The sequence below is a fragment of the Accipiter gentilis genome, chromosome 16 (assembly GCF_929443795.1).
Source record: "Accipiter gentilis chromosome 16, bAccGen1.1, whole genome shotgun sequence".
Lineage (NCBI taxonomy): Eukaryota > Metazoa > Chordata > Aves > Accipitriformes > Accipitridae > Astur > Astur gentilis.
In genome coordinates this window covers 7,696,158-7,717,454 of record NC_064895.1, presented here as the reverse complement: position 1 = coordinate 7,717,454, position 21,297 = coordinate 7,696,158, and the positions used below count along the sequence as shown (strand labels likewise).

The window sequence follows — 21,297 nt, the reverse complement described above, 5'->3', positions numbered from 1 at the left end:
CCAATGAAAGCACTTTCTGAAGAGTTTCTGTGCTATCTGTATCTTCAGAGAGGATCATAAGGGATGGAGACTGAGCACTCCTGAATTTGTGTAACAGGGTTATTTCACAAAAAGTTATTTCATAAGGGAGAGGCTGATTATTTTCATTAAGCTGCATAACAGGATTATTTAAAAACACTGCATGAAACTCCCAAGGTAGAGATATTGGAAGACAAATGAGAGTCTGGCTAAAATAAAAAGAACATTGTTGGGAAAGAAGCCTTCTTTAACTTTGACTATTGAACCATGATCTTGCACTCCTCTTTGCCTTAGTTCTTTTTTTTTTTTCCCTCCCCCTTTTTTTTCCCTTTAAATCTGGGGGGGGGGGGGAGAGACAAGTAATGTGTTTTCTAGAAGGCTTTCCATGACTTGAAAATCTGATTTTTCAGTTTACTGTTTATAAAGGAGGAAGAGCTTTAAAGGAGTAATGTGTGAGTAAGTGTTTTTGTGTGAAATAGTGATTGACAAATGATTTTTCATTTTTTTCTTATTGACATCATATCCATTTGTATTATTTTCTATTGGTTTTCAGCCTATTTTACTTTGTTCTTTGGCTTCTGTAACTGACACCCCTTTTGCAGCACACTTACAGCTGTGTCTTTTGATAGCCTAGTTTGGTTTTATGCTGTCTCAGGAGTCATGCAGAGAGCGGGCAAGATCTTTAGCTGTGCAAATCCTGGAGAAGGTCTAAATTCTCTCCTGGTGTGGAGAAGCTCTAAATTGTTTGGGTTTTTTTTTGTTTGTTTTCTCCCCCCCCCCCCCCACCCCCCCCCCCCCCCGTGTTTCTCAGCCTGTAGGGGCTAAAATAGTTTCCGAAATAAATGATCCTGGAAAAAATGACTTTCAGAATAAATGATCTGAAGCACAGTACTGGAGTTACAGCAGCTGGAATGGTCCCATAAGACCCATTACACTGACCAACCATTGTCCTAGCTCAGCTCCCCAGGAAAGGCATGAAGGGCTGACAGAGGTGAATGCTGATAAGGTTTCTAGGAAATAGATCTTCTTTGTGAGAGAACCTTTGTATCACAGCTATAGTCCACTCTAGACTAGACAGAAAATGCCTTTTTCACTATGATTTCTGAGTTGCAGAAAAAGATCTTGAACGGAAGCAGTACTGATACTCAAGATAAATGGAAGTCCTTCCGTTGCCCATATTGAGGGTCAAGTCCTGGGCTTGGGCTCCTCTATGTTCTCCTAGTTAAGTTATTTCCATTTGATATTAAACTATTCAAATTTTAGAGAGACTAGGCACAGCGTCAAAAAAAGTTCTTCGGAGAGGGAAAATTTAATCCCTTTTTTAATCCATGCAGAATTTAATACCAAAGAGGAGGAGTGGCAGTGGAGGAGCAGAGGTGCTCCCAAAGAGCATGGGGCTGACGGTAGAGGACGTGCAGACGCAGGGCAGAGTGCTAAGTCTTGAGCTGCATGGCCAAGGGCCACGGCCGCCTTCTCTCGCTGCTCAGAGGGCAAGCTGTCTCTGAGGATACCTTCGGATAATGGTCTAATGCTTCCTTCATGTTGAGGAAGGTCTTCTGACCTTCGGTGCAGAATTGGTGAGCCAGTAGCAGTAACAGCTACAAGGCTGGTGGGAGCGGCCTCGCGTTCAGCTGCTCGCCTGGTACGTGCCTGCCCTCTCATCTCTTCCTCAAATGACATGGTACGGGTGGGGGCCCTACACCCAGGGCTAATCTGCTGTCCTGCGCTTTCCCAGTGTGACAGGGAAGGCAGAAGTGTAGCCTAAGAATTCATAAACAATGTAAATACATCTTCAGTGTACACGTTTCAGTGGCCTGAAACTCCTCCTTGGACCTCAGAAGCCTTTCCTAGCAATTCCATGTGCACAGATGTACTTACCTGGAGGTAATTTCTGTTGAATGCAAGCTAATATTTCATATTCTATAAATATGATATTTAATATGAACTTTGACATTTATCAAGTATATTGCAGCATGAAGTTTAAATAATTGGCAATACTGAAATAATAGCTCACTGAAACTTGCCTATTTGAAACTGGAGTTTGTGAGTCATAATATATTGCAGAAGTTAAATGAGGCTTTAAAAGGAAATCGACCAGCTTAATGGGCCAATTGTCTAAGTGCAAATACGCTACCATGGAAACCCTGCTCTGTTATTTTGGATTCCTTGCTCACAAAAAGCTATATTCTGTGTTATAAGTAAGACAATAGACACTTCCTGATCGATGCAGTTTCACTGATGGCCAACACTATGCAATGTGTTTGAAAAAAAGTCAGAGGTGTGGAGGAGGCTTTCACCAATTTTCCTTCCCAAATGTGATTTTGGAGTTAAGAAGAGCCTCCTCCTACCCTGCCCATTGCTCCATTTCAGCCCCCCAGGGCCATCAGTCCCTGCCCCAGGGATGCTGCAGCACTGCCAGTCTCCAGCTCCCCAGAGCCCTGGACACCACTGAAAAGAGCCTGGCTCTGTCTTCTTTACATCCTCCCTTCAGGTATTTATACACATTCATATGATACCCTGAGATGTCTCTTCTCCCCGCCGAACAGTCAAGTTCTCTCATCCTCTCCTGGTATGTCAGTTGCTCTAATCCCTTAATCATCATTGTGGCATTTCAGTGTAAATGCTTATGTATGTAAATTTTAATAATGTACATAACAATTAATGTAAGGGTGGTAAATGAAATGCTAGTTGGTAGTTTTGTGAATGGTGGCCAAAATTATAAAGTCATGAAACTTCCTTAAATGTTGAAAGAAAACTGAGGTGATTCTGAATATTATTAAATTTAAACACCTTGTATATACCCATCTTTGGACAGCTACTATTTAAATTATTTCCTGGACAGAGTTGTTGATCTTTGGTGTTGATATTTAACTGTAATGTGTCTACCTGGAAAGACGTCATTGTACTTGGCTCCTCTTCTGAACTCTTTTATACACACTGCGATTTATCTCTCCCCCTCACTTGGTTGCTGTTCCCTAGTCTTTTCTTTCAACAAATTACATTCACCAAGCAAATGTTCATTAGCTTCTGGAATGCAAATAAATTCTTTGACCTTTTCCTCTTTAAGATCCCTGGTGCATATTTTATAAGTGTTGTCTTAACATAAGAATGACTTTATTAGACCAGGCCTAGAGGCAGGTTTAGTTTCTTCTCCCTGTCTATGGCAAATAGCAGGTCCCTAGGAAGGATTTAAAGAACAAAGCAAATGTATGTGTTGTGTTGCTCCCCAGAGTAGTTTCCATGCTTTTACACAATTTCAGTTCAAGGACTCTATGGGAGGAGTAGAGTACTTCTGCAGCTGTGGGTTCAGAAGGGCTGGCTGTGGAGGGCTGCTCTCAGGACCAGCATTAGCCCACCATGTTCCAGGTTGCCTGTGAGCTCCATCAGCAGGAAGTGCGACCACCTGTACAAAGCCCCATCAGAAGACTGATGGATGGCATAATTAGTTATGTTGGTAAGTTATACGTAACCCTGCTTGTTCTGTGTCTCTGTGAGTGGTGAGAGATGGTGGCATTGTCTTCCTGGTCTTCCTCTCATCCCCTGGGCTGACACTAGTAATGGGACCTCTGGACATCTCCCTTTTCATTCTTCTCGAGAATTATAAAGCAGGGGTGGGGTGATGGGGGTGGGAGGAGGAAGAATAGCAAAAAGTAATAATGAACAAGGCACATAGCAAATCAGAAGTCCAACTGTTGAGATAGCTGCTATGTATTACTTGAGACTGGAGCTCTAATGGACTATTTCCATGTGGTTCTGATGAGGCACAATTGTTTCCCAGGGCATGTGACATGCTAGGAAATTGCTGGCATAATTCCATCAGAACGGGAGTGACACTGCACTCGTGTGTCCTTTCTGCTAGTAGGGAGATACATGTGTAGTGGTCTGTTCTCTTTTCAGTGCCATATTTTTTCTAAACTGAAAATGGAGGCAGTATTTCTGTTCCAGATGTATCATGCATGAGTTTAAAGTGTGTGATTGATCAAAGGTCCACAGAAAACCAGCCACCATTTTTTGTTGCTCATCTAAACTCAGCAAGACCAGAACAAGAGCTCTTACTTTCCCTTCCACATGCCTCTGTTTGCTGGCTTTTTCCATGATTCCTGTGAAGGCACAACCTTCCAAGCTGTCAGGCAGCCTCTCAACCAGCAGCTATCACAATCAGCCTTACACTCTTTACACCTTTATACAAATTCTACCTAGGATTAAGCAGGAAAAAAATCTGCAAAGTATATTCGTCTTTCTATATGTACACAGCTGAAGTTCAAGTTGAAGTTTTATATTACAGTATAGGAATTCAATGCAGGTTGCTCAGTTAGTATTTCCTAGAAAGTTTCTGAAAAGATCATAATCCCAAGGTGTCCTTTTGACAAGGTTCCTCTTTCTACGAGCTTCCTCTTTCTAGAAGATTAATTTTTTGTAATGTACCACTGCAAATAGTTCCTCCATTGCTTAATGTTTATCACGACCTATTGCAGCAGGTACACCCGCCCTGATAACGACCACAACTTTTCAACTGAGAGAAAAAAAAGCTAGAAGCTGTGGTTTGGGGGTCAAGCTGCCTAGCCCGCATGGTGACTGGAGTCATGTACACACTTTGGCTGGTGACGACCATCACGTACACACTTTGGTCAAAAGGCAAGACCCTTACCCAGTGAAACACTTCAGTCTAAAGAAACTTCTCAACTGTTGACCATATATGACCACAGATCAGATTTGACTAGGGTATAAGTGGAGCCCCACCAGAGGGCAAATCGAGTCAGTCCTCCTTGGAGCAGGGGGTCTGCAGTCAGGGACTCTCCCCTTGGATTGGGACACTACCTAAGTAAACTCCTCGAGCTTGAAAGCCCTCATCTTATAGGTGAGTGATACATGCATTTTGGCTTATCATTTCTAAAGCTTAAGAATTATCGAGTTCGTTGTGCAATATTAATTTCCCCTTACATCAATGAACCTGTGTTTTACTAATGTTGTCAGAGTTCTAAACGATTTTGACTGAAGAATAAATTTCATTGAGTTTAGCACCTATTTAATTTGATTGTGTGAGCCTCCGTGACACCTGCGTCTATCCCTCATCTCTGACGGATTATCCAAAGGTCAACACACGATGACAACTTCCTTGTTACTTCATTGCCTACTTGGATTTTTTCTAGGCAATCACTGTCTTTTCTCCCACATCTGGAAAATGACAATTATAAACTTCCCAACATTGTTTTAATTCTTTGGTCCTTTCTACCTTGTTCACAGAAGTCCTGACTGCTCTGTGCTAGCAGGCTGCACCCACATCATATGGTCAGAAACAGATATTCTGCCTAGCAATTGCAGTGGGAAGGTGAAGTGTGAGGGTTAGTTTGTGAGCACCTTCAGAAGAAGAAAATATAGTGGTTTGGTTTGCTTTTTTTTTTAAATCTGAGAAGCCAGCAAGAACTACTCTATGGAAGGTAAAGCTAATTAAACTTCAGCTAGAGAAAAAAAAGGCACTATTTTTTTTTCACTAAATATGATTAAGAGTTGGAGAAAAGTACAAGCAATAGGGAAGAATTAATCCCTGGATATGTCCAAATTAAGACAGATTTCCTTTTATAGAACAAGTACATCAGCCAGGTGGTGTTTTGGCCACACGTTTTATCAATTGCATGGTGTCACTGCACAAAAGTAGCCCACATAACTGAATAGACTGTAAGGTATAAATAAGGCAATCATGATGATTCTTCTGGCTTCAAACTTTATGTTTCTAGTCAAGAGTTCCCATGCATTGGAAACTCCGAGCAGCTGATTTCAGCCCCTTTGTCAGGGAGGGAGCAACCATCTGTCGCTCCCTGAGGTGTCCTAAGCAATCCCAATGTTTGCTGTGATGTTATGATGTTGCTGTTGTTGTCCTGTTGTAAATGCCCAGACATCTCGACGACTGCACTCAGCTCAAGATTTTTTCCTCTCCTGCTCTGCTGTAGTATTTGTGTCACTTGGGGAACACTGCCAGTGGATGGGATTGGGTACAAGTGTAACCAGACAGGCTACCGAGGCAGGGAGGGAGGACAGCTGTCCTAAGCATTCAAAGCTTTACATTCTGTGCCACTCTGATGTGACCCGGGCTTCAAGGTATTTATTAAGCTGGAAGAAAGCCTTTTTTGGTCTTGCAGCTCTCTGAATCTGCCTACCTGTTATTTAGGATATGTTACAGTAGAATCCAGAGCGGTACCTGAAGCTGCCTTATTGCAACAGAAATTCAGAATAAAAGGAACAGGCTCTATACTGCCCATGGAGAAACATTTTTACAGCCATCTCAAGCTATCCGTGTATCTGGAACCCATAACTTCCTCAGATTAAAATTAAGAATAATGGAGAAATTGTTTGATTCAGATATCAGTAAGGTAGGAATCAAAATGTATGTACTTATATCTGTCAAAGTTTTTTCAGTCAGCAATGTAAATATGACCTTGTGATAAAAATATAGTTGCAGAGGAATACTCAGCAAGCTCAGCATGTGAGACAAGACACAGACTAGATGACTTGTGAAGAAAAATAAAAAGAACAAGATGTGAATAACTTGTCTAAGCCGCATTTGAATGTGAAGAGTGTTTGTGTGGGGAATCCTACAGTCTTTGCGTAAAAGCACCCTTTGAAATCAAACGAGTCTTTAACTTGAGGACCAAGGATGTTAGTGGTTGACTGATTTAGTGACAGCTGAATGCCAGAGAGTGAGAAGAGTAAATAACCAGTTAAATGGCATGGACAAAGAACTCAGTGAAACCTCCCTGTCAGGAACACTTGTAGCTGTAGAATAACTAAGGAGCAGTAGCGGTAATGGTGAGAACTGGTGACCTCCAAATGTAGCTTTATCTAAGCACCAGAATATGGACCATGGAGAGAAACAGTAGTTAGAGGCTGTGATGGAATAATCAAGTAGGACTCTTCAGTCTGTTTTCTGTAATGAAATGTTGCTTTGGTTTATGAACTATGGCACTGCTCTCGAAGACCTGGAGAAGAAACTACAGAGCCGTTGGAGAAGGATCAGTGTGACTTATTGGCACTTCTGCAAAACAGTGGTTCCTTCCTTTGTTGTTACTAAAAATGCCAAATGCTATCTATTAAAAGAGTGTAAATTTGGGCCCTGCCTGGGACCGGCAGTCTTAGCACACTTCTCATTGTACCTACCTGTGGTGAACTCAATCCTTTTGGTTATAACAACCAAAGAATCAAAGAAATCCAGCAGTAGTGAGGAACAGGAATTAAGGGATCCAGCTGCTATTGCTCCTAAAAAAAATTGTGCCTGGGCTGCATTTCCAATAGTTCTTGCCTGTTTATAGTGAAACCTGGTCAGACTTCCACTGTATCATTCCTTCAAGCTGTTGTTGATGTGAGTCATTTAGCCCTGAAACCAAACAATACCATTTGTCTAATGAGAGTTACCTGCTTCCAGAAATATACTAAAGGCTCATTACTCTAGACCACATTTATGATCAGACATAAGATACTATACCATGCATGGCATAGGCCATATGCAGCATAGCTACATGGTTTCAGTGACATGAACGGATGGATATGCCACACAAAGTTCAATAACCTTGAATAGTGGGACATGCCTGAACTTGATACTGTTTGACGTTTTCATGTCAGCTCTCACATTAGACTCATCATGCCAGTGATCTGCCCTGTGATCTGTTATGTATTCCTTTCCTTCTCCTTTTCCCCCATGAAACAGGAGCAGATAATTTCCATGTTAACTGTGTGAGGATATGTGGAGTGTGAGAATGTTTTTTTTTTCTGTAAGATTATCTGACCGAGGACTGTGTCAAATGGGATGATAAAGAAAAGTGGAAAGCCAAACACCACAGACACAAAAAACCTGACTGACTAGTGTTAACAAAGTCAATAACCAGAAACAAACCTGGTTAGTGGCACTAATTGATAAGGATAGTGGAGTGCCAGAATGCTTATTCCACCAAGATGATCTGATTGAGGAGCACCTAAGATCAGGGTGATAAGAAAAGGTGAAGGCAGCAAACATACAGAGTCACAGACCTGACAAACAATGATGGAGACTATGAGAAGAAACAAACCTTGCCAGCCACACTAATTGATGGGCTATTTCAGAAAAACTAACCTGGACTTTGCAACTGATAAGATTCTAACTGGAGGTGTTGGGATGGGGTGGGTGAAGATCCTGGATGCTGGACCAGAGGACTGGGAGTTGGTAGATCTGTGCAAAGTGATGAAGAAATGTTTAGAGGAAGGAATTGGGGAGGAACAGAGAGAGGAAGAGACAGAAAGGGGTATAAAAGGGGCCGGTCATGTGTAAAACAGGGCTGGTCAGTATGCTTGTCTGACTGAGCCCTGTGCCTGATCACAGCAGTCTGTCCTATCTTCTTTAAAACCTTTATAACTACCTCTCTGTGTAATCTCACTCTTCATCCCATGTGTGTGAGTTCTGCACGGACTGAGTGCCAGTTATGGGGCAGACTGGCATGAGTGGACCGGGTGACAGCTGTTGGAGTCAGACTGGGGGTGTAGGTGCCCCTATGCCTTACATGTAGGTATCGGGGGGCTCCTGTGGGTGTGGGCGGTTGGTGGGATGAGTCGATGAGTGCATGCGTCTGTTTGCAGCGAGCACCAACTGGTTTGGGTTTGTGTGGCGGGGTTTTGGTAGCGGGGCAGGGGCTGCAGGGCCGGCTTCTGTGAGAAGCTGCCAGAAGCTTCCCCGGCTCCAAGTCGGACCCGCCGCTGGCCCAGGCCGAGCCCGTCAGTGACGGCGGTAGCGCCGCTGGGAGAACAGAGTTCAGAAGGGGAACAAACCTGCAGGGAGTGAGGGGATCGGAATGGGAGAGGAACCCCTGTGCAGATCCCGGGGGGAGTGAGGGAGGAGCGGGGGAGGAGGGGATGCCCCTGCAGCCCGTGGGGAGACCAGACGGCAGGCTGCCCCCCCCAGCCCACGGAGAGGAGCGGGGGAGCAGATGCCCACCTGCAGCCCGGGGAGAGAGGAGCCCACGCCGGAGCAGGGGGATGGATGCCCCCCAAGATGGCTGCCACTCCTTGGGAGAGCCCATGCTGGAGCAGGCTGTGCCTGAAGGACTGCAGCCCATGGAAGGGACCCACGCTGGAGCAGTTCGTGAAGGACTGTCTCCCGTGGGAGGGATCCCCATGGTGGAGCAGGGGCCGAGTGCGGAGTCCTCCCCCTGAGGAGGAAGGAGCGGCAGAGACAAGGTGTGAGGAACTGACCCCAAACCCCATTCCCCGTCCCCCTGCACCGCCGGGGGGAGGAGGGAGAGAAACCGGGAGTGGGGTTGAGCTGGGAAGGAGGGAGGGGTGGGGGGAAGGTGTTTTAAGATTTGGTTTTACTTCTCATCATCCTTGTTTTGATTTGATTGGTAATAAATTAAATTCATTTTATTTCTTCCCCAGGTTGAGTCTGTCTTTTGCCCATGACCATAAGTGGTGAGTGATCCCTCCCAGACCTTGTCTTGACTCACGATCCTTTCTTTCTATTTTCTCCTCATCCCACCACAGCTGGCAGGGAGGAGTGAGTGAGCTGCTTCGTGGTGCTTTGTTACCAGCTGGGCTTAAACTACAACACCGACCTAGACCAGAGAGAGAGTAGGTGACCAGACAGCAAATGTGTGAGTGTGCTTGTGAACCTAGAGAGTGTTGTGTGTGTGTGTGCCTGCACTAGTGACCTTCAGTCTCTGCCGGCTCAAGAGGCAGTAGGCACAAACTGAAACACAGGAGGTTCTGAACATCAGGAAACCCTTTTTAGTTACTCTGATGGTGGCCAAGCACTGGCACAGGTTGTCCAGAGAGGTCGTGTAGTCTCCATCCTTGGAGATATTCAAAAGCCATCTGGACATGGTCCTGGGCAACCAGCTCTAGGTGGCCCTGCTTGAGCAGGTGGGCTGGAGAAGACGACCTTCAGAGGTCCGTTCCAATCTCAACCATTCTGTGATTCTGTGATTGGGCTGTCTGTGCTTACGTCTGGTGTCAGTCCTGTATGTCGGTGCTGTTAACCCCCACAGCTGGCAGCTACTAAAGCCTGAAAGCATTAAAATAGACTTTGCATGGTGCTACCCAGTGGTGGATTTGGGCCTGTAGCTGTCTCACCTGCATTTCGCAGGGTGGTGAGGCCTATGGGCCACATGACTGCACTGTAAGTAGTTCCTGTCTTTGCCCTCTTACAACCTGTGGTTGTGTTGAGATTTAATCTGTTGTTGCTGACACTGAGATTAGTTGCTACAGTGGATATCTGCAGGGTGTATTGTGTGACACTCAAATATAGTAGGGTAAGACAAAAATAATTATGGTCCTTATCTTTGCACTTGGTTGAAAAATAGATCTCGTTGTAATGGTAAATGAAGAGGTGTCACTGAGCTGATATACTGCTAGTGGAGTCTCCTGTGGTACGGTTTGTCTAACTAACTACAGTTAGTAAACTGTAGTAAGTGCTGTTGTTTTCATTAAGGTTTATCAGAAACACTTCCAAAAGATTTCATTAAATTAAAAAAAAAATTGAAATCTGAGCTGTAACTTCACTGGTGAGAGACTGTAATTTGCTTGGCTAACCCTAAAATTTAGGAAAACATATCTAGCTAAGTATTTGCACTGGCTGAAACACCAATTTTTATTAAAGTATCACTGTCAGCCTGTTACCAGCTCTAGAGTATTTTGTGCTGTCCAAAGCAGTGGAAAATATACTCTTGTTACCACTTGCAGTAACTCACAAAATAGTAGCTGAAACATTCTGCTGCACCAGGCAACCCTGTATTTTCTGTTTGTGGCTGAGCTAACCCTCTGTCAACTTTTTAAAGAGGCTTTAAATCAAGAAGGATATGAATCAGAGCTTTCCTGAGTCAGTAAAATCTTACCACTGACTCTGATGTGCTCTAGAGTGGGTCCCTGGACAGCAGGGTGACACATTAGTGTTTAAATATCTTATAAATGATTGACTCACTGTAACTCAGTGGTGTGCTTGTCTTCTTAGATATAAATAAGATACTTACTAAGAGATTCACTTTATCTTAGGTTGCAGGGAAAAAATACCATTTTGTATATTCAGGTATTTGAGTATTTTTTTAGTATTTGTTCAAAGGCTCGTACTAGAAGTGTCTGATGTTCTGGATGTAGTTCAGTCTAGCTCTGTTGAAGTGCCAGTTGAAAATCCCTGACTGGCTGTTTAAAAACAGCTTCTAGCAAGTGGTTTTGTTTTTCTGTTTGTTTTTTTTTTTGTTTTGTTTGTTTGTTTGTTGTTTTTTTGTTTGTTTTTTTTTTTTTTTGTTTGTTTTGTTTTTTTGATTTTTAGCTGCCGTTGTCCTCTCTCCCAGGAGCTGCACAGTCTTCTTTTGGTTGCAAGTGCCTCCTCCTTCTCCTTCTCCAAAAGTCTTGGCTCTCCTGTGGTTTCATCTCCACACAGACTATCCTCATTTCTGGGAGGAGTAGCTTTAGCTTTTGGCAGTTTCCATCTGCGTGTAGCCAACCTTAAAATACTTGCAAGTTGGGTGCCAAAAAAGAAAATAAAAAGGTTCTAATAGAGGAAGAGAAAACACATCAAGAAAAATGAAAATAAGCAGAAAGCAGGAGGTAGAGAGAGAAGTGTTGAAACTTAGGAGCTGGGATGGGGTTGTTGTCTCCCCACCTGAAAGAGGCAGTTAAGTGTGTTTTCCCTTGGGGATTTGTGCTCAGCTGCATGAACACATTTACAGTGGTGTCAGCAGTCAAGTGTGTTACTGCTCTCTTGTTAGATAATCTTCATAAGCAGGTGCACTGCCTCCAAAATCGTTTTGAAGTAAGTCTGTCAGGTGGTGATATTCTCTTTTGAATAAGACACATTCTATTTGGTACATGTATGGACCCCATACTTGATAATCCTGAACTTCTGACCAAAGGCAGTAACTGAGTAAAGAACATAATTTCTTTTTTTGTATGGTTGAATTTGCATGCATTGTTTTGTCTTTCATTTGTAATGCCAAGGGAGATTCTAGGACCTGGGTAGCTGTGAAAGAAATCCAAGAGACTGCTCTATGATCACCAGCGCACAGTAGCCTTTGTTCTGGCATGGCTTTAGAAACCTTACCACATGGCTTTGTGAATAATTAGGACTGCTGCAGAGATGAGGAACTTCATTGCTACTTACCAATCTTTTAATTTGTATGAAACTATAAATATGCTACAAGCATTTGAGGAAAACAAGAGCTAACATACTAACAAAGATGCATTAGGTTTTCTTGGAACTGGAGAAAGTGAAAAGCACAAGGCTGCTATTAAGGCACTCTTACAGGCTAGAAGCACACCTCTACTAACAGCATTACATTTCATTTCATTGCTGTTTTGATGTTTCCTCCAGTAGCTAAAAAGCTAATGCATCTTTTTTTCTGAGCTCCATTTGAGGTCTTTGTCTTCTCCTTTACTGGAGTAGTTGGCCATTACTTAAGCCTGTATCAATTAAACTGCCTGCATCAAGGGACTGGTATAAGATAAAGAGGTAATTCTAAAATACCACATTCACAAAAGGATTTTAGCACATGATCAGTTTTAAGTGCTTGAATAATCCTTTTGATACCCTGCTAAATCTCTGCTTTAAAAAGGCACCTCTTAGGGAAGAACTTCTATTTGGGAAGTGGAGGGATCAGGGGAAGATGGCTTCAGTGCCAGGGAGGAAGTTTGTTTGAGAACGTAATGTAAATTATTTTACTATTAAAATGCTGGATAATTTTTGGTGCTCTGCTACCTGAATTTCAACACCACTGAATAATACTATACTGCAGTTTTCCCTTCTATCCTCTTTTGTGAATATCTATGAAGAGAAGGATTTACCTGGAGGCAACATGGGACTGGCCCCACTGCATGGCTTGCTCTTGCCTATGGCATGTTCCCCACAGCCCTCAGGATGCACTTTCACATTTTTGACATCCAACCACACCCTGAAGAAAGAACTTAAAATAGAAGACAGCTCAAGTGTAAAGGCAGACAGAGCAGGCTGTACATTCCTCCATTTCTTTAAAGATAATAAATGTAGATCAAGAAATTAAAAGCAGAGAGTGTAATGAGAACTTTAAAGTTTTCCTGAAAACTGACCTCTTACCTCCCCCAGGAAAATGCAATAGGAGAGAAGAGAAGGAGCTGTGTAAGTAAAGCGGGTTTGCTCTGGATTATTACATGCTAATTACTTTGACAGCTGCTTCTGAAGCAACATCTATGCTTGGTGCATATGCAGTCATTCCACTGTGTCTGTCTGTAGTTCTAATTCTGTCAGACTGAGTTATAATTTAAGATCAATGGGAGGGAGGGGGGGAGAAGTCTGTGACAAGCAAATGGTAGTCCTAGACGATAAGAAAGTAGGAAAGATCCTTACCAGAGCTATTCAGGAAACTTGGATGAATACTGTGGATGTGGTAAGAGGTTAAAGGCTTTTCCACATCTTGCTCTGCTTCCCATATGTATATGCATAAGAAGAAAGCATTACTTTAAAGAGCATTGTTCATGTATCAAAGTTTCTTATAGCAAGCACTGGAAGATCTCAACTGTCATTTAGTGACTTTGGTCCCCCATTCCTATATAAGTAAATTGAAAATAGATCTTGTTATTTTCAAATACTTTGAACATCAATGAATTCCCTACTTATTGTATGTTGCTGACTCACTGGATTTGAGTCATTATGGGACAAGTCACGAGGTGTGATTAGGTCTGCTGTATAGCCAGGTTTTCCCAGACACGTTGTCCTATTTCCAGACAGAATGAGACGAATGTAATTATTTCTTCACGCTTGTCACAAAGCCTTGTCACAGTTCCTACCCTTCCTTCCCTTCCCCCGTGTGGGCTCATGTCATGGGACAAATCCCTACAGGGTTGCATGCCACCAGAATGGGGCAGAGGGACTGAGCCCATGCTCACGAGCTCTGCAGAGCAAGTGCTGCTACCCCATTGCATGTGGACGTGTCAGAGCCACCACAGAGGTGCCTTGGAGCTTCTGGATAGAAAACTAGGACCCCTACAGGCACCAAATCTCCATTTTAGTTGGTAGTAATCAGGGACCATCAGGGTCTCACAGAATCAAGTTCTTTGGCTGTGCTTTTTCCTCTGCCTGTATATGTCTCTATACATATTAATTCCTCCTACTTTATCTACAAGACACAGAGAAATCTCTCTCAGGTTGACTGGTGACATTATGGAGATGGAAATAGTGAGTAGGAACTGGACTTTCTTTAAATCTATGTTAACAGGCTTTTTATACAGTTGCTATGCTTTCACATATTGCAGCCGTGTTCTCAAATCCAGGGCGCTCTTAAGGAGGCAACAGGGAGGCTCATTTTACAGCCTGAGGCACCAAGGGGTTCTCATGTCTCTACTAATAAGATTGTGGAGTTTACATCTCCTCACTGGTCTTCAAAGTTACTGATTATTTTAAAACTTCAATAATTTCTAAATAAAAAGCTTAAACTGTTTTCTGACATTAAACTGTTCCCCATGTGCTTGGTTGGTGTTGCTGGGAAAAGAAACCCCACTTCTAACATAACCTTTTTTTGTTAGGAATGAGGTCTATCTTTTATTAAAATAGAGTATAAAACTGCATATGGGATAGAGCTTTTCTTCTGCCTTTATAGTCCAGCCATATTGCCTATTAGGCTGACCTCAGTTTTGGGAGAATCACTTGGTTGGTTCTAAATATAGCACTGCATCTGCCCTTAAATGGGAGTGAAGGGGCAGTAGCCTTTAGAGAGGGGAATTATTTTTGTTTTCCTCAGCCAGAGTTTACTAAGCTGGGAAAGGCTGGTGTTCCTCTCTGCTTTGCAGTTTTTCTATATCCCTTGGTAAGTCCATTTTTTATCTAGGTTTTTCTTGTTCAGAACAAATAGGAGTGATTGTGGGAGGATATTGAGTGCTTTTCTGTAAAAAATGGATTACCTTCCTTGGGAAAAACAAGCCATAAGCATGACACAGACTGATTTATGAAAAGACAAACAAAAAAGTAAAGTTGAATTGTTTTATTCTGTGCATAGTCAGCTGATTTTATTGTGTATTACATTTCCTCTGTTTCTTTCTGTATATAAAGAACTTGATTATACCAATCCATAGCCTATTGGTATATGTGCTTCTCCAATTGCACATATATTGGCAATGCCACCTTCTTGTGTGCTATACTGTATAAAGAGACAAAACATGATTTATCTGAAGTATGTGTGTAAATAATTAAGCATAAAATCTTATAGTAGCTGGCAAAACTATTTGGCATGCTGAAGAATGGGATGTAGCTAGGACAGAGAATTCTACTTTTATTTTTTGTTTACCATACTTTCAAGTACATGTCTTCAGAAGATACGTTTCTGGTGTCTGTATTGCTGTAAGCTACATGATGTGTTCTGTGCCACGTGAAAATTCCAGCTAAATACCACTGATAGAGTGTTGGGAAATCATGTTCATGCTCTTGAAACTACACTTGTGTGTTGATAATACCTATGAGCCAATGAAAGTATCATAATGAAGGATAGTGAAGGTTAGGATGATGGGAAGTGACTTTCACCATCTCACTGTCTCACATTGCTTGCTGTCCAGCTGAAGGGATGTAATACACTTGCCAAGTGAGGGAAACCTTGAAGTTTTTGTGGGAACATGTTGCAACTCTTTGTGCATTTGGAATGCACAAAGGTTTCAAGTCAATGTGGACAAATTCAGCCTCATTTAATTCCCAGTCGTGTAAGATCATGAATTCATAAGAAAGCATCTACATAAGTACCTTCTCTGGGCTATGTACTGCTTAGCTTATAACAGGGACATGGCAAGAGAAGTCACATTGGAGGCTTCCACTCCCTTCCATCATGAGAGTCATAGAAAAGCTGAAATTACATTTTTTTAGACTTAACAACAATGCAGGAACTGGTGCTCCCCTGCACAGCAATGACCCTGCTGGAGGGAAGGGCACCCGTGGCTCTGCCTTCTACCTACTTGCCACAGAGCAAAACTGATGGTTAACTCCATCAAGGGTTGTGGCTATGACCGTGACCATCCATGGAATATTCCAAATTGCCTCCACTCTAACTGTTATGGCTAGTGGGTGAAGCAAACCATTCAGGGGCTATTACAAGGTCAAAGTGTGCATTCTCACTAATCATACATGTGCCATAGCCAAACAATTGCATTAAATTGCTTAATCTACCTGTATGTCTTTGCAAGCAGAATCATTTGATGTAGTGAAATGTTAAAAGTTTACTCATTCAAAACATATGAAATTGCTAATAAAGAATAGACATGCCTGTGATGGCCAGTATTGTCAGCTGCTTGAAAATGTTGCTTTGCTGGATATTCAGATGACTAGCAATTGATGAGAGAACTCCATTTTTAGGTTTAATGAGAAAAGCAATGCACACACTTCTGGAGATGATTTGAACCAGACTGAACTTGTTCTCCACAAGATTTCTGTTTAAAATTGATTTGTGAAACTAGGATAATAGTATTCCCATGCAAAGGAGTTATGATCAGTAAAATGTAAGACCAGCTATAATGTAGCTAAAGACATAAGAAAATAGAAGACAAGGAATCTCAAAGCTTGCTGAGTAATGTCTGGAATTCCACAGGGTTTATGCAAATGAGAATTCCATATGCTTTCTTAATTTCTGAAGCATTTGTATTCTGTTGTCAGAAAAGTTAAAACTGAATTCTTATTATGCAAAACGAAAAAAACTCTTCAATGGGAAAGACAGAAGCATTTTAAAATGACAGGAGATTGTGTGGTTTTTTAAGTTCATCATTTTTCGTCCACCGAACATGATTTTCTGTGTGAGATCTAAATACACACATGCACACAGAGATAAAAGACTGGAGAGACATATTAGTGTTTTAAAATTTTATTACCAAAATGAGGAAGATATTACCAGACCCTCTACATCCCATTCTGTTTTAGACTGCAGTGTCTATGAGCTGCATAATGATTCATGCTGGTTTTACAAGATTTCCACCAAAGTAAGCTTCCTGGGAGAAAATGTTCTTATGTTATTATCTACCGCAATTTCTACAGGATTGATATAACCATCTGGAAAGGACCACATGTTTTCTGAGGCAATATGGTAATTCTTTAAACTGGTCATTAGAAGCAACTGATGACTAGAAGGGTGTTGTTTTGTTTTTTTTTTTTTTTTTTTCTTTTTCTTTCCTTTTATCTTTGGTAGTGGTATATAGGTGATATGGAATTAAATACATTTTATCAGATACATATCACAGGCTTTAATGTACCATGAAAGTATAAGTTGACAAAACAGGGCTTCCTAAAAACACTGAGATTTGAACAATGTTGAGAACAACAAGCAGAACTACAGACAGGTAGAGGAAACAGTGTTTATGCCATGGGAAAAACAGGACAAACCTTCAAGTCAATACAAAAGGTCAAAGATATTTGAGAGAGATGAGATACAGAGGAAGACCAAGAATGAAGATACGCATGTAGGAGCAGGATGTACTCATCTTTAAGCCAGAATGTGGAGGATAGGCTACGTGAGGGCAGGCAAGAACCCACAAATTGTTTTTGGCACTTCTGCAGATGGACAAGGACAGAGATGAGCAAAGAAAGTGCATGTTGCATGGTGTAGCATTGACAGGTCAGGCAGAGAAAGTACATGCTGTATAGTACATTGCTTATGACAGGAGCCTCCTGAGTCTGGGAATGGAAGTTGTCTATCTATGGTGAGCACAACCATGTTCTTCCCACGGCATTTGTCAATCCCATCCATCAATTTATTTGGTTGTGTGCCTGCTCTCTGAGGCTATGTGAATGATCATGCTACAATTTACTGCCTGTCGTTTAAATCTTAAATTAACTCACTTATCAAACTAACAATGTCTATATCAGACCCTTGGCTTCTCTGCTCAAGAATGTGGCCCCTTGTCATGTGGTCCTAGATTATTGCTTTCTATTCAGATCAGTATTACTACGGCATGAAACTATGCATATCCTGGCCTGGGAACTCTGTCTTTTACTCATGACCAAGTATAAATTGTTATATACATGCTGCTATGCATGTGGAAGTGTGTATTTGTGTAAACTGATTTAACAGTGTAATTCACCCGTGTTTTACATCATTAATCCTTAAAGACATTTTGGCTGACTTAATATTTTTGTTTGGGTTTAATAGTCTTTTGAGTGGTTTATACAGCACATAGATTAGTGCAGTTTAGGTCCTTCTGATATCCTCAGCCTTTACAGTCATAGAAATAAATAGGAATAATGATAACAATAACAATAACAACAACAAGAACAACAATAATAATAAAGGGTAGGAATACAATGGCAATGTGTTCCACCAAAAAAGTAAAGGTTGGATGAGAGACTAAAAGTTTTAGGACCATCTTGTCCTGTAACTCTAGGTCTTTTTCTTGAAATCAAGGGCCATTAATAGGATCTGCATGGATGAAGTTCAACAGTTGTGACACACAGGCCATATATTTCTGAAGTTCTCTGTAATTCTTGCAGTCCCATACCAGTAGAACTTGGGGAATAAAACTTGAGATTTGCTTTTTATTTTGTTACAAGTATCCAGAAGATTAATTTGTCTCTCTCTTGGCCTATTTATGCATTTTTTTATTGTTGAATTTTCAATTTCACATTGGGAAATGTTTTGGGTTTTTTTCCCCAGTGCCTCTGCCAGACCACTGCCTGCATCTTGCTTTTGAGTCACTGCCACCAGTTGACTTGCCAGTATAATTAGGTCTCCAGCCACTGCCGGTAATAAAATCTTGGTTCATCTAAATTGATAACTTCAATGGGGCTAAGCTGTCACGTGCATATCATGTTATCTAACTATTAGTGGTATGTTGACTAAATATTAGTATATATTTCAGACACCTCACATAAATGTGTATCCATGGAAAACTAGGAACAGAGTCAACACATTGTTCCTAGGAAGACAACAGAAACTTCTCTTATCATGAACTCAAGATACACTACATGCTCTGTAGACTCTGCTGAAGCTGGTTTTACAGTGGGGCTGTGTTCTGCTCTTCCAATACTTGTCTTTGCAGCACTATTAAGTACTAAATACATACCCTGCAAGCATCATTGTAATTAACTGATGATGATTATTACATTTGGAATTGTTGCCAGGCAGCTCCCCTCTGTGTTAACAGAAGGCAAAATGAGTCTGGCTGCTAACAAACTCAGTTAATTGCTTGTATGGAGGCTGGGAGTGGATGGCTACACTTGTTTCTATTCTAAGGCTGTTTGAGTAAATGTGAAAAATATCTGAACCCAAATTTTGAGAAACCCTGGGTGCTGATTAATAAAAGAAGATATGCTAATCAAAATGTAAGTTTTATATTTAGTGGAAAAGACTGAACTGTAAATGAGAAAGATGTTTTCTCCTATCTCAGAAATGAAAATAATCCAGACTGTGATCCATCCATACACGCAGGCATTACTCTGCAACCCTCATATGTCAGATCTCAGTGGGACTTATATACATAGCAACATGTAAATCGCATGTTGATAAATTCACAGACTTATTTAACTTATTTAACATGGGCCACATGTAAATATGAGTAGCACTTAACAGCTGAGTCAGGTTAATCTATGGGTTTGCCCTTTGCACCTTCATTTAGGTGAAAAAGCTAATTAAAAATAGAAAAGAGGGAACATTATACCATTAACTGTCCAGTTAATGTATGAACTAAGGTGGAAGTCAAATGTCATATACACAATAGTCACACAGCTAGACAGCAGGAAGAAAACCAGTATTTGATGTCTGCAGGTGTAGCATAATGTCACGTACAGATACCAAAACTAGGAGAAGCCAAGGCTGCTCATGGGTCTGTGTAGCCGTGTTCATGTAACTAGGACAATGCGTCGTATGATGAGTTAATAGGTCGCTGTCAGCTCAGCGTTGCATGTGGGCAGCATCTCTGCAAGGTCCTGCACCGTGCTGTATTAACTTGGGTCATGTTAACTTTCTTATTTCTCTAGAAATGTGGTAATATATTTCTTTAATGTCCCGTAGTAATGATGTAAACGTGTTTTATTTTTGTCTTGCAGTGTCTGGTAATTTGCCAAGCTCTCATTCCCAAACGTGTGACTTGTCATTCTTGTATCTCTTGAGAAAGTATTGAAAAGGTAACTATAGGTTATGCAGAAGATGCAGCTATCAGGTCATAAATTGTAAAAACTAATCTCTTTAGATCTCATGACTTTTTGTCAATATGATGTATCTGCTATTAAATATGCCTACTGTCTTTTCCTGCAGAGGCCTTTTTCCTGGAAAACTAGCTGATGTAAGAATGTCATGACTTGGAGGCATCTGACTCTGCTTTTGAATACCTGAAACTAACAAACACAGCTAGAATTTATTACACTACTTAATCAATAACTAGCATTTCTTCTGTTGGTAAATACTATATGCTGGAAATATAGTATTTGCAGGTATTTTGCCATGTTTAAAGGTTCAATTTCTTAGCCTATAAAACATGTTTTTTAAAAATTAATTTGGATTTAATTTTATACAGTTCAGGCAAAATTGCCAAACAAACACATAAAATGAAGTGACTTGCTAAACTAAATTGAAGTCTTTCATTGGATCATCTTACATTCTTCTTTCTAAAAATATGATGTGTTGTATAAGAAATTTAGCTCTCATTTTTCAAGAATAAATTGCTGCAATGAAATGTAGAAAATGATTCCTTCTGCATATACATTCTGGCTAGTAATACAATTAGAAAAAATGTTAGCAAGTCACACTTTAAAAATTCATGCAAAAGTCTTGATAATATCTGTAATTTTTCAACAATTTTATCATTGCTTCCCATTCTCGAATGGGGATTTTGCAAAACAATTTTTGAAAACATGAGATATTAAAAAACCATGATTGCTTTCAGAATAAGAAACAAACATCTAGAAACCTATTTTTAGCAATATTTTATTAAGGTACAATGATTGCATGTACTTTTCACACAGCAAAAAGATTAATGAAACAAAAAAAATTACATGGAACTTGAAAGTTGACAATGACGTAGTAACTGAATTTCTTCAATTTTGTGCTTGAGCTCATTTTACCAGAAACTACTTTTTTCCTGAAACAGTTATTAATTAAATTTTAATGTGGATTTTGCTCATTTTTGTCCCCAAAGCAGATATCTCCAGATATTTAATAGGAAACAGACCATGGCCTAAAACTGGTCAGTACCAATGCCCTTGAAATTAAGTGACAGGAGCTCATGTTGTACCTAAATGAGTTTATAAGATTTCTCTTCAAATCCCTTGGAGCTCCTATTTTATTACACATAATGAAGCCGCCTACTTATGGGACTTTTCGTTACAAATGCAGG

General features: G+C 41.0%; 1 protein-coding gene across 1 annotated transcript in view; it reads left to right on the top strand.

Moving 5' to 3' along the window:
* Positions 1-20,017: 20,017 nt before the first annotated feature.
* Positions 20,018-21,297, top strand: part of MYOM2 (myomesin 2) — a 74,222-nt gene continuing 72,942 nt past the window's right edge. The window contains exon 1 of the mRNA XM_049818658.1: positions 20,018-20,089. The gene's annotated coding sequence lies outside the window, so the exon portion shown is untranslated. The remainder of the gene's footprint in view (positions 20,090-21,297) is intronic.